The sequence below is a fragment of the Balaenoptera musculus genome, chromosome 1 (assembly GCF_009873245.2).
Source record: "Balaenoptera musculus isolate JJ_BM4_2016_0621 chromosome 1, mBalMus1.pri.v3, whole genome shotgun sequence".
Lineage (NCBI taxonomy): Eukaryota > Metazoa > Chordata > Mammalia > Artiodactyla > Balaenopteridae > Balaenoptera > Balaenoptera musculus.
In genome coordinates, this window is record NC_045785.1 from 179,961,081 (window position 1) to 179,973,912 (window position 12,832).

The 12,832-nt window shown below is 39.0% G+C and overlaps 1 protein-coding gene and 1 pseudogene across 1 annotated transcript in view; one reads left to right on the top strand and one right to left on the bottom strand.

The window, feature by feature from the left end:
• Window positions 1-12,832, top strand: part of CRB1 (crumbs cell polarity complex component 1) — a 276,850-nt gene that overhangs the window by 72,808 nt on the left and 191,210 nt on the right. The gene's annotated exons all lie outside the window — the stretch shown is intronic.
• LOC118887460 lies at window positions 4,525-4,643 on the bottom strand (annotated as a pseudogene).

The following is a 12,832-nucleotide window of genomic DNA, read 5'->3' on the forward strand; positions in this document are numbered from 1 at the left end:
GAGACTGTCTTTTCCCCATTGTATATTCTTGCCTCCTTTGTCATAGATTAGGTGACCATTGGTGCATGGGTTTATCTCTGGACTTTCTATCCTGTTCCATATCATTTTTCACAGAATTAGAACAAAAAAGTTTACAATTTGTATGGAAACACAAAAGACCCTGAATAGCCAAGGCAATCTTGAGAAAGAAAAACAGAGCTGGAGGAATGAGGCTCCCTGACTTCAGGCTATAGTACAAAGCTACTGTAATCCAAACAGTATGGTACTGGCACAAAAACAGAAATATAGATCGAGTGTTTTTGTAATTCACCCTGTATGACGCAGCTTTCATTAGATTATGCTGCAACAATCAAACTCAACATCTTAGCAGTTTACAACAACAAAGGTTTATATTTTGTTCCCACCACATATTGTGGGCAGGTTGACTGTACCTCTACTTCATGTATCTTCATCTGGAGACACAGGTTGAAGAGGTAATCCCTTTTTAGAACTGGTGTTTTCACAGCAGAGGGAAAGAGCGTTGGTAGAACCATGTCATGGCTTCAGTGTGTATGTGACCTATGTCAGTCTGGCTCATATTTAATTCATCAAAGCAGGTCATGTTGCTAAGCCTGATGTCATTGAACTAGGGATATATTAAGGCAGAAAATATTTGAAACAAATAGTATGGTCTGCTTTACTTTTCCCTTGTTTCCAACTTCCAGAGGGCAATTTCTATACAAATTTATTTAAATAAACATTAAGGATGAATATTAAAAATTTACTGACATTGACAAACATTTCAACAAATATTTATTAAGTAGTTAATATGAGCAAGGTATTGACTATAGAAAATACCATTGTTCTCCAGGCAAATCTACACTATAGTGGGGTGGACAGATGTGTAAAGGCTGTTCACACATTGTTGTCTAAGAGAATAATCACACTTTAAAGTTTTGTCAGAGATCTGTGCATGTATCTAGGCATTCTTTTCCAATGTAGATAGAGAAAATTTAGTCCAAAAACTCAAACTAATCTTGTGATATGAAGAAATGTTTTCTGAAAGGAAATATAATCAAGCTTGCTCTGAAGTCATTAACCCTAATAAAATTAATTATATTTTGAGGTTAAGTTCAACTCAGAATTTAGGCAATAGCATATCCGGTTTGTATATTATAAATTCCTAGTTATCTCCATCCTCATTTCATTTACTGATATCCTTAGAAACTTGAAAGGAAAAACTGTTTCTCCCTCTACTCACCAGTCTTCTCGCACCCAACACAGTCAACACCCTGGTCACCAGCTGTGGGGTAGTTTTGCCCTCACCAAGCAATTCTCCAATTCTCTGTGCAAACCAACTGGGTGTCCTACATTTCAACTAAATTCTGACGCTGTCTACCTGGGGCTAGCTCAGACCCCACAGGTTAAGGGTTCAGTCCCACTCCCATCTCCCCCACTTCAGACACCAATTGCAAGTCTAGGCTGTCACCTGTGCTTCTGACTGGCTGGCTATAAATCAGAGGTTCCCACAACCACTTCCTCAGGTTTGATAATTTGCTGGAGTGGCTAACAGAACTCAGTGCGAAAACAACAGTTTACTTACTAGATTACTGGTTTATTATAAAAAGATACAACTCTGGAACAGCCAGATGGAAGAGATGCCCAGGGCAAGGTGTGGGAGGCAGGAGGGATGGACTCGGAGCTTCCACGCCCTCTCCAGGCGAGCCACCCTCCCAGCCCCTCCATGGGTTCATCAACCCAGAAGGTCTCCAAATCCCCACAGTTGGGTGTTTTTATGGATGCTTCATTACGTAGGCATGATGATCAAATCATTGATCACAGGTGATTACCTCAACTTCCTGCCCGGGTCTCCTCCCCAGAGGTCAGAGGATGGGGCTGAAAGTTCCAACCCTCTAATCCCTTGGTTGGTTACCCTGGCAACTAGGTCCCATCAGGTGTTTATCTAAGGGTTTTCCAAAATCACCTCGTTAACATAAACACTGGTGTGCTTGAAAGGGCTGTTATGAGTAACAAGGCGCTGCTTTCGCCTTTATCACTGGAACTTTCGATATTTCAGGAACCAAGGACAAAGACCAAATGATATAAAAATGATGCTCCCAGGGCTCTTAAGAAATTACAAGAATTTGAAGAGCTATGTGCCAGGATTCCCATGGATGAAAACTTAAAAAAAATATTTCTTATTATATCACAATGTCACACACCTCTATGAGAGGCTGGGTAAGGAAAGAGAAGAGAAATAAAATGCAAAGCTTTACATTTTAAGTATCAATGCCTGAGAATTGCATCAAACTCACTATTATAAGAAGCTATTATTAAAAGATAAACTGAGCCATATTAAAATTTTAAGAGTTTATTTGAGTAAAAATAGATTTGAATGCCAAATTGCACAGTCAGAATTTGGAAATACTGATTGCACTATTTATGAGACCTTCTAAATTTTGGTACACTGGACAATTTAAAACTTTTGGTCCCCTGAATTATATAGTCTTTGGGTAGAAACAGCATCAGAGTCTGCCTCCAGACTTTGGGCTTGATGAAGAAAAACATTAATGCAAATATAATGGGCAATGAGAAATCAGAAAATATAATCAGAGGAGAGAGATGCAGTGGGAACATCATCAAGCCAGCCTGTGAATAGGTTCCACCTGTGAATAATGACCTATTGCTTAAACCATAAGAAATAAAGGTATTAAAGACTACGTATCATGTATTCATCACCAGTGCATGTGCTACAAGTATAATTTCAAATATCAACATACTGTATATTCTCAAAGGGAATTTGTTGTGAGACTGGTGAATTTCAAAGAGCCATGAACTTTGGGAATAAACTGACTTCCAAAAAATCTAAATATCATACTGACCATGTATGCTATTAAGCACATTTCTCTAAGGCTTTTTTTCCCCCTCAATAGGTAATCCTGAACACTGGAATTGTTTAGAGTGAAGATTCTCACAAAGATATATCTCATTAATTCTTAGGGTCAGTTGTGTGCCTACCATCAATATAATTGTTTATTTTTTAGATGAAGGATAGTTTTCATTATGTCCTTTTCCTGGGAAATATTTCACTGTTAATTGATCAAAGCTGATGAATTCATATTTTATGAAGGCAACATTTTCTTAGGTAACTCTATTTTCTTTTGCTATTTTATGGAATATAAGTAACCATATTTTGTAAACTAAATTGGTCAGTGAGATTGTGTGTACAGCAATGGTTTACACAATTTAAAGTGTAAAATAAACACATGGGGGGGTCATTTAAACGATGGATTTTTTTTTATGGGTTCTAAATCCAGATGTTATGATTCAATTATTCCTGGTGGGACCCAGGAATCAGGTTTTTTCTTTTCCTTAAAAACAAACCCCACATGACTGTGATGCATGTCTTTTACAGATTAGACTTTGAGACACTAATCCATAGTTTAACAAAGTAGGAGTTGGTAAATGATTGATTCTTAAAGTGTGGTGAAAACTGGCATGAGGGAAGAAGTGGGGAGAGTAGGGGAGTAACAGGGGTAAGAAAAAGGCGAGAAGCAGTCAAGGGCACAGTGCATTTGGGACCTATTAATAGACAAAGGGAACGGGGAAGTGGCGTGAGATGAGGGGCTGTGGGCAGGGTGCACACGAGAAGAGGCTGTAAGTGCCGCAGTGGGCAGTGATCAGATAGTCACAGGTGCCCAGGTGTTTTCACAGCGTGGTCCAAAGAGAAAGGATAATGTATGCGTACCGCGCTTACCGCGTAGTCAGGACTGTTGACAGCAAGGGTGACCACTTGGTGGCCTGCGGCTCCGGCACCCCTGTAACCTACTCTGGGCACACGTTTGGGAAGTGCCAGTGAAGGACATGGGAAGCCCCTGAGGGACTTGAAACAGGAACACTGACGTGGCCACAATGAGCAGGTTCTGGAGGGCAAGGCTGTAGGTCAGAGACCTCGAATGAAATGATGGGGACCTGAACGGCGTGGTTATAGTAAGGAGGAAGAAACAAGGGTGGACTTAAAATATTTCGGGGGGAAATCAGCTTCATGTTTGATGAGAAATGAGAGAGGGAAAGGGAGTATCGTGAAGGATGACTTCCAGGCCTCCAGCTTGCCCACCTTAAATAATGCTATGGGGGCTTCCCTGGTGGTGCAGTGGTTGAGAATCTGCCTGCTAATGCAGGGGACACGGGTTCGAGCCCTGGTCTGGGAAGATCCCACATGCCACGGAGCAGCTGGGCCCGTGAGCCACAATTACTGAGCCTGCGCGTCTGGAGCCTGTGCCCCGCAACGGGAGGGGCCGCGATAGTGAGAGGCCCGCGCACCGCGATGAAGAGCGGTCCCCGCACCGCGATGAAGAGTGGCCCCCACTTGCCGCAACTAGAGAAAGCCCTCGCGCGAACCGAAGACCCAGCACAGCCAAAAATAAATAAATAAATAAAAATTAAAAAAAAAAAAAAAAAAAAATAATGCTATGACGTCATCATCTGAAATCATAAAGGCAAGGAAGAAAGTAGGGTGCATACTTACACTTTTTTTTTTTTAAATGCCTACAGCACCAGGTATTCCCAGACGGTCTCCCATCCAAATACTAACCAGGCCCGATCGTGCTTAGCTTCCGAGATCAGACAAGATCCCGCGCGTTCAGGGTGCTCTGGCCATCGTCACATGCTTACACTTTAAACCTATTTTGAAATATAATTGGGACATTCAGGTGAAGATGTCCATCAGGCAGTTAGAGACGCCCCTCCAAAGTTTAAGGGAGAAACTCAGTTACAGATAAAGAGTCGAATCCTCACTTGCTAATTCAATAACTACCATTGAGCCCACACTATGGACTATTTTCCATGACAGGAACAGGGCACACAAATATCTGAGAGAAGTTCTATAAAATATTTTCACATTGTGTATCAAAAGCCTTAAATAAGAATGTTCATACCTAACGACCTAGAAACTCTTCTAGAAAAATAATAATTGAAAATTAGGGCAAAGGTCAACATGCCAAGGTAGCCATAACATTTTCATATAGTGGGAAATTAGAAATAACTTTAATGAAATCAATCAAGCACATTTGTACTAAGAAAATGTTTGAAACATAAATTGTGTTGCTTTATGCTCTGGTATCTAGAGATAACTTTCAAAGACAAACAAAATCCAGTAACCAAAATGAAATTAAAATAATTCAAATGTTTTCTGGGGTCTCTTAAGAAAAAAAAATACAGAATATAATACACAGAAAAACTTCAAAAAATACTTTCTCCATTTTTATGTTCTCAATATCTCTGACTACTTCCCAAAGTCCAGTCTCTCAGCCTCCCCAAAGCTCCTTTCTCTTGAAGTCCTCATAGGCCCCCCTTTCTTGCCTCTTGGAAATAAATCTCTACTCTCATAAAAATTCTCTGTCCTAGATTTTCAAGTTCCATTTCTCTCCTTTTCCATTATATTAATTTTGCATCACAAAAACCCAGGAACAAAGCTGGAGAGGATAAAATGTTTCATAGAGGTTAGGGGAGGGGTAGGGAAGATGAGCAAACAGAGCCAAATTTCCTCTAGTGAATAAGGAAAGAGGGAAAGAATGTCAACACTTATTCAGAAGTTAACTTTTGCCTCTCAAAAAATTGTAAGTGATAAAAAACCCATGCGGGATGTCAAATTGTATATCATGTACAACACACAATATGTGATGTAAAAGATAGGCAAAATTTTTAATCACCATAGAATAGTATTTGTACTAAAATAAATTTTATTTCAAAATAGTATTCCAACAATTGTGGGCTTAAATTTTAAGTCACAGAGCTTCTGCTAACAGAAGGAGCTATATAGGGACAAAAATATTAAGTAAATATTTGCTGTTTTTAAGATGCTAAAAATGTATACTTATTAGAAATCAGTTTCAAAAATATGTAAGAAATGAGAAATAGTTTATTTCAATTGTAAGGTGAGTGACCTTGAACCATTTTACTTAAACTCTGCGTTTTCCATTCCTGCAAAGTGGAAATGGTGATTATGTCCAACTGCATTGTAGTATTGTGAGGATTGAATAAATTCATGTATGCGCGCCATCCACTCTGCTCTACCAGGAGCTGAGGTCTTAACTTCAGATTGACAGTCAAACTCAAAATTTGCCATAGGCTTCATCAAGCACCAGTTTTGGTTATCTTTAAGAAAGTTTGCAGGACAAGCATCATGGCACACAAAACAACATGGCAGTAGTCCTATATTTCCTAGGGACAGCTCTCAATGTCCTGGCCATCCTGCACACTGGGTGTGTGGCATCACAAGGGGCAAAATTGACTAGACACAGCTTCAGCCCAGGGTAGCCATCGGCTCTGAGGTCCTTTCAGCTTTTATAATGAGCCCTGTGCCTATACCCTCTGTGGGTCACATCTCCCCAGGTTGACGTGAATAGCCCCCATGCTCCAGGACAGCTCCATTCCATTAGTTCCCAGTTACTCATAGACAGCCTTAACGATGATTACAAGTGCGTAGTCTGGGACATGGGATTCTCACTTATCTTGCATCTGATTTAGATGCAACTATTCCTCATTTGCTGCTGCAAGACTAAAGGTCAAATCTTCAGGCCTGCTTTACACAGACACGTAGTAAGCACATAAAAATCTTACAATCATTGCATTTGTCTTTCAAAAATGGATAAATCAAGTGTTCATTATAATACTATAATTGTTTTAAAAAGAGAACAAGGAAATCCACTGCTTGGTTGACATATCTTTTCTTCCTTGATGGTTTTTTAAAAATGATCATTGCTGAAATCAGAGGTTCACCCTATTCTCTGTCACAATCCTTTCACTTCTAGTAAAATTTAAACCTACCCTGTCCTTGAAAGCAGTTTGTGTTGCAGGTCAATAATTATCATGTCATGTAACAATTCAGTGTAGCGGGAGTGAGGGATTATGACAAGTTGTGGTCTTGAGTGTAAGTGGCAGAAATAGGTCAGGAGTGAAGGCTACTGAAGTGTGAGATGGTCGTTAACCTGTGAAGGATGATTCTGATCAACACTGAAGTCCCTCTGGCTGGGTAGTGACCTGGATGGTAGTTGGGATAATTGGTTGGAGGGAGTGGAAAGGCGAGGCTCCATGTGCTCCAAGGGCATGGCTTCTAAGAAGATTGTGCAAGGAAATGATGGCTAAACCACTTCGAATGATAAGTGACCGTGGATTTGGGGGTCAGAGAGTAAAAAGAGAGAATTTGGAAAGAAATGGAGGAGGGGGGAGAGCTTGGTCAACTTGGCAGAGGCCACAGCCTCCGGAGAAAAATAGCCAGTGAAACGTTCCTCTCCGTGGGGTGTTCAAAGGGCGAGGAATGAGAATGTCAGAGTCTCAATTTTAACTCCTCTGTATTACCGCATTTTAAAGCCTCTCTGTCCCTCCAAACTTTCTGTAAGATTTCATTACCTTTCTAGCCTTGGGGAGTGGAATTGTGAATAATGGTAATAATGGTGGAACTGAGCCATGAACAGTATATTGTGACTCGCATTTGCCTCCCTGCTGAGGCCAAAGTGATGGGAACAAGGGTTTTTGAGAGATCATAGTCCAGAAGTTTCGAGAGATCATAGTCCAGAAGTTTTGAGAGATCATAGTCCAGAAGTTTTGAGAGATCATAGTCCAGAAGTTTCGAGAGATCATAGTCCAGAAGTTTCGAGAGATCATAGTCCAGAAGTTTTGAGAGATCATAGTCCAGAAGTTTTGAGAGATCATAGTCCAGAAGTTTTGAGAGATCATAGTCCAGAAGTTTCGAGAGATCATAGTCCAGAAGTTTTGAGAGATCATAGTCCAGAAGTTTTGAGAGGTCATAGTCCAGAAGTTTTGAGAGATCATAGTCCAGAAGTTTTGAGAGATCATAGTCCAGAAGTTTTGAGAGATCATAGTCCAGAAGTTTCGAGAGATCATAGTCCAGAAGTTTTGAGAGGTGATGCCGACTCAGGAGGCAACCTCTTCCCATTTTCACCAGAGGACGAGCCTGCCAGGGAAACACACATGCTGATTAAATAGTGAAGAGAATCATCTACATAGAATTAAAGCTGTCTCAATAAATCTTACTTTTAAGGAATTACTAATTTAATTTTATTTATTCTCTGAATTAGAAAAGAATCTATTTTTTATAAAGTTTTCCTGGCCTGTGTGTGTGTCTAGGACTTCTTAGCCAGCACAGTAAAGTCACAGTGTTTTTTTACAATTAATCTTCAGTGTGATCACAGGTTCTTAGTACCCAAGGACCCCTGGGTGCCGTGGATGCCCTCTTAATACACCACCCAGCCCCGTGATTTTATAAAGAAATCACTGACACAGGTCTCATTTTTTGCATTATAATTTTATAAAAATTTTGTTTATATCTGTAATTTAAAGGAAAGCCTTATGGTCATCAGAGATAATGAATATTTGATTTGATTATTTAACTATCTGAGTCATTTTGTCTCTGGTTCACGGGTGAAAGGAAAACTGTTTTGAATTCTGTTAATTTTTTACTTCATCGAGTATTGGACATTTATGAATGAAAGTTCATAAAGATCAGAGAATTCTCAAATTAAACTTAGGTTGATAGATTCATTTATTGTGTAATATTTATATGCTTTTGAAATTCCAAAAATTCACATTGTATCATATATTCAGAGGCCACAGGACAGGTAAAATGAATTTCTGGAATACAGACTGAATAAATAGGAGTTAATTAAGAAAGAAATGTCCATCGGCAGATGAACGGATAAAGAAGATGTGGCACATATATACAATGGAATACTACTCAGCCATAAAAGGAAACGAACTTGAGTTATTTGTAGTGAGATGGATGGACCTAGAGTCTGTCATACAGAGTGAAGTAAGTCAGAAAGAGAAAAACAAACACCATATGCTAACACATATAGATGGAATCTAAATAAATAAATAAATAAATAAATGGTACTGATGCACCTAGTTGCAGGGCAGGAATAAAGAGGCAGACATAGAAAATGGACTTGATGACATGGGGTGGGAGGGCAAAGCTGGGGCAAAGTGAGAGTAGCATCGACATGTATACACTACAGAATGTAAAATAGTTGGCTGGTGGGAAGCAGCAGCATAGCATAGGGAGTTCGGTTTGGTGCTTTGCGATGACCTAGAGAGGTGGGATAGGGAGGATGGGAGGGAGGCTCAAGAGGGAGGGGATATGGGGACATGTGTATGCATATGGCTGATTCACTTTGTTGTGCAACAGAAACTAACACAGTATTGTGAAGCAGTTATACTCCAATAAAGACCTATTAAAAAAAGAAAGAAAGGAAGGTAGAACTTGATGATAAAGAGGCTGAATTTGGTAAACCCTTAGTTGGGAAGATATAATAAAGTTGGTCCTAGCCCTTTGAACAGCAGAGTAACTTTAACCTACTGTAACCAACCTGGTATCTTCTCCAAATCTCCTGCTTCAATACCTGACATTTCTCCTCATTGTTTGTTGCTTTTGTTAGTTCAGACTCTCCAGAAGGTTCATTTATGAAAAGACAATTCCATGTTAATTCATCAATCCATCAACATAGATTTACTTTCAGTTTCTTAACTTAGAGACTTGAAACAACAAGACCTAAAGTAGATCACCTGTGGAGAGCTTGGAAAAGATTGTAAGCATAAGAAACTGGTTATCGTGACCCCTATAGTGGGGACCCTGACTGACCCCAGTGCAGCACGGGGATACTGACTTCTCATTGTGAGAAAGACAGATGATAAAGAAAGATGCTGGAGGCAGTAATAAGGAAAAATTCCCTCATGCTCAATTTATCTAAGTCTTGTCTGAAAATTCTAATTTTCACTCTCCTCGTGAAGGAGAAAGAAATACAACTAATCAAATGATCCACCAGGAATTGCCTTCCTTCTTAGTTATACAAACTTGGGTAAAAACAAATAAAAGAAGGGGATTAAGAGATACAAACTTCCAGTTATAAAATAAATAAGCCATGGGCATGTAATGTACAGCAGAGGGAATATAGTCAATAATATTGTAATAACATTGTATGGTGATGGATGGTGACTAGGTTTATTATGGTAATCATCTCATAATATATGAAAATATTGAATCACTACGTTGTACAACCGAAACTAATATAAAATTCTAAGTCAGTTAAACTTCAGTAAAAAAAACCAAGTGCAAAAAAATAGAAATTCGTTACATTTAAAGATTATGTTGCATTTAAAGGTTGTATTCTACTCTTAATTTTTTGAGGAATCTCCATACTGTTCTTCATAGTGGCTGCACCAGTTTACATTCTCACCAACAGTGCAGTAGGGGTCCCTTTTCTCCACATGCTCTCCAGCACTTGTTATTTCTTACCCTTTTGATAATAGCCATTGTAATGGGAGTGTGGTGGTATCTCATTATGGTTTCGATTTGCATTTCCCTGATGATTAGTGATATTGAGCATTTTTTCACGTGTCTGTTGGCCACTCTATGTCTTCTTTGGAAAAGTGTCTTTTTAGGTCCTCTGCTCATTTTTTAATTGGGTGGTTTGTTCTTCTGATGTTGAATTGGATGAGTTCTTTGTATATTTTTGGATATTAACCCCTTATCAGATATATGACCATATGAGCTAGCTATTCCACTTCTGGGTATTTACTTGAAGAATACAAAAGCACTAATTCAAAAAGGTATATGCACCCCTATGTTCACCACAGTATTATTTTCAATAGCCAAGATATGGAAACAACCCAAGTGCCTAGTGATGGATGAATGGGTAAAGAAGACGTGGTGTATATACACACGATGGAATATTACTCAACCATAAAGAGAAATACAATCTTGCCATTTGTGACAATGTGGATGGACCCTGATGGTATTACGCTAAGTGAAATAAGTTAGATGGAGAAAGACAAATACCATATGATTTCACGCATATGAGGAATAAATAAATAAATAAAACACATAGATACAGAGAAAAGAATAGTGGTTACCAGAGAGGAAGGGGGATAAAGGGAGAGCAAAATGGGTAAAGGGGGTCAACTGTATGGTGATGGATGGAAACTAAACTTTTGCTGATGAGCAAACTGTGGTGTATACAGAAGTCAAAATATTGTTGTTCACATGAAATTTATATACTGTTATAAACCAATGTTACATCAGTATGTATAAATAAATAAATAAATAAATAAATAAATAAATAAATAAATAAATAAAAGTTTTTAAAAATTAAAAAAATAATTAAAGGTCATATTCTGAAGGGCACTTCCACTTCGGAGCAAGATGGAGTAACAGGGACTGGAATTACCCTCTTGTCTGAAGCAATTAAAAACTTGACAATATATATGAAATGATGGTTTTTAAGACATGGCTATCAGGTAATAAGGAACAGTCATCTCCAAGTAATGAGAAACAAACAAGATGAGCCCTAAAATTTCTTGAGCTTACGACCTTGAGAGAGTTTCCAGGAAACAGCATTGGGTGAGGGGACCTAAGCTGAGCCCAGCAAATCACTGAACTGAGGGGCAAAGCTGAATGTTTGAGGAGACCCTGCCAGAAAGAATTCTCAGTATAAAGTTCCTGAGAGGAGATTGCTGCCCAGAGACAGAGGACCAGAGGCATGCAGAGGCTTCCTCTTGCATATTCAGCTGAGTTCTGATCAGCTCATGCATATGAGGGAACTACCCAAGACCCAGAAAAGAATATGACCTGAAATGATCGAAGATAATAGCACCCAGCACTCACAGAGGACTGAGAAGAGTACCTGTCCCACCTGCCAGACTAGATAACCTCATGATTGACGGGACATTGGGTAAACAGAGGAACCTGCCTCAGTAGTGGTATAATTAGCTCTGGACTCGGCCTACTCTTGTCCTACTCAACAAATCTTAAAAGCAAACCTGAAAGGATTAAACTACTTCCAAATAACTGCATCACAGAACAAAGTTCAAGAATATATATAGGAGGACAAAAATAACCAGCACCTAACAGGGGTAAAGTTCACAAATAAAAGAGGCATGCAAAGAAACAGAAAAGTAAGACCCAAATGAAGAGAAAAATCAATCGAAACTGATCATAAACGGACACAGATGTTGGAATTAGCAGATAAGGACATTAAAACAGTTACCACTGTATTCCAGATGTTCAAAAAGTTAAGTAGAATTGTGGACAGTATGAGAAAAGATTTAAGTCAAACTTAAAGAGATTAAAACCACAATGTATGAGATGAACAGTACCCTGGATGGGATTAGTGGCAAATTAGACATTGAAGGAAAGATTAGTGACACAGCAATAGAAACTGTCCAAAATTAAACAGAGAGAAAGAGCATTTAAAAAGAAAGAAAGCAAAACAAACAGAAAAACACACCAAAACAGAGCATCAGTGAACTGTTCTACAACTTCAAGAGGTCTAATATATGTATAATTTGAGTCCCTGCAGAAGGGGATGAGGAAAAAAAATACTTGAAGAAATAATGGCCAAAGTTCTCCATGGGCCAAACTTTTCTAGCGGATGAAAACTATAAACCTACAGATCGAACAACAACCACCCCCCAAAAAAACCAAAAAAAACCCACCCAACAAACTCCAAATTCCCAAGCATAAGAAACATAAGGAAAACTATACAAAGGCACATCATAATCTCTTTGCTCAAAATAAGTGATAAAAGAGAAAATCTTAAAGGTAGCCAGAGGAAAAAAAGATACGTCATACAGAGGAACAAAGACAAGACTGTCAGCAGATTCCCCCTGGGTGAATAGGTAGCTAGTGAGGTACTGATGGCAGGTTGATTATATTTTACCACTTCTGAGGTGGAGGTGGCAGTGATTTACTCCCACTGAAATGGACAATTATTCTGTACTTGGGTTTTGTTCCTCCTACCCACCATATCTATCAAAGTAACACAGTCTCTAGCAACAT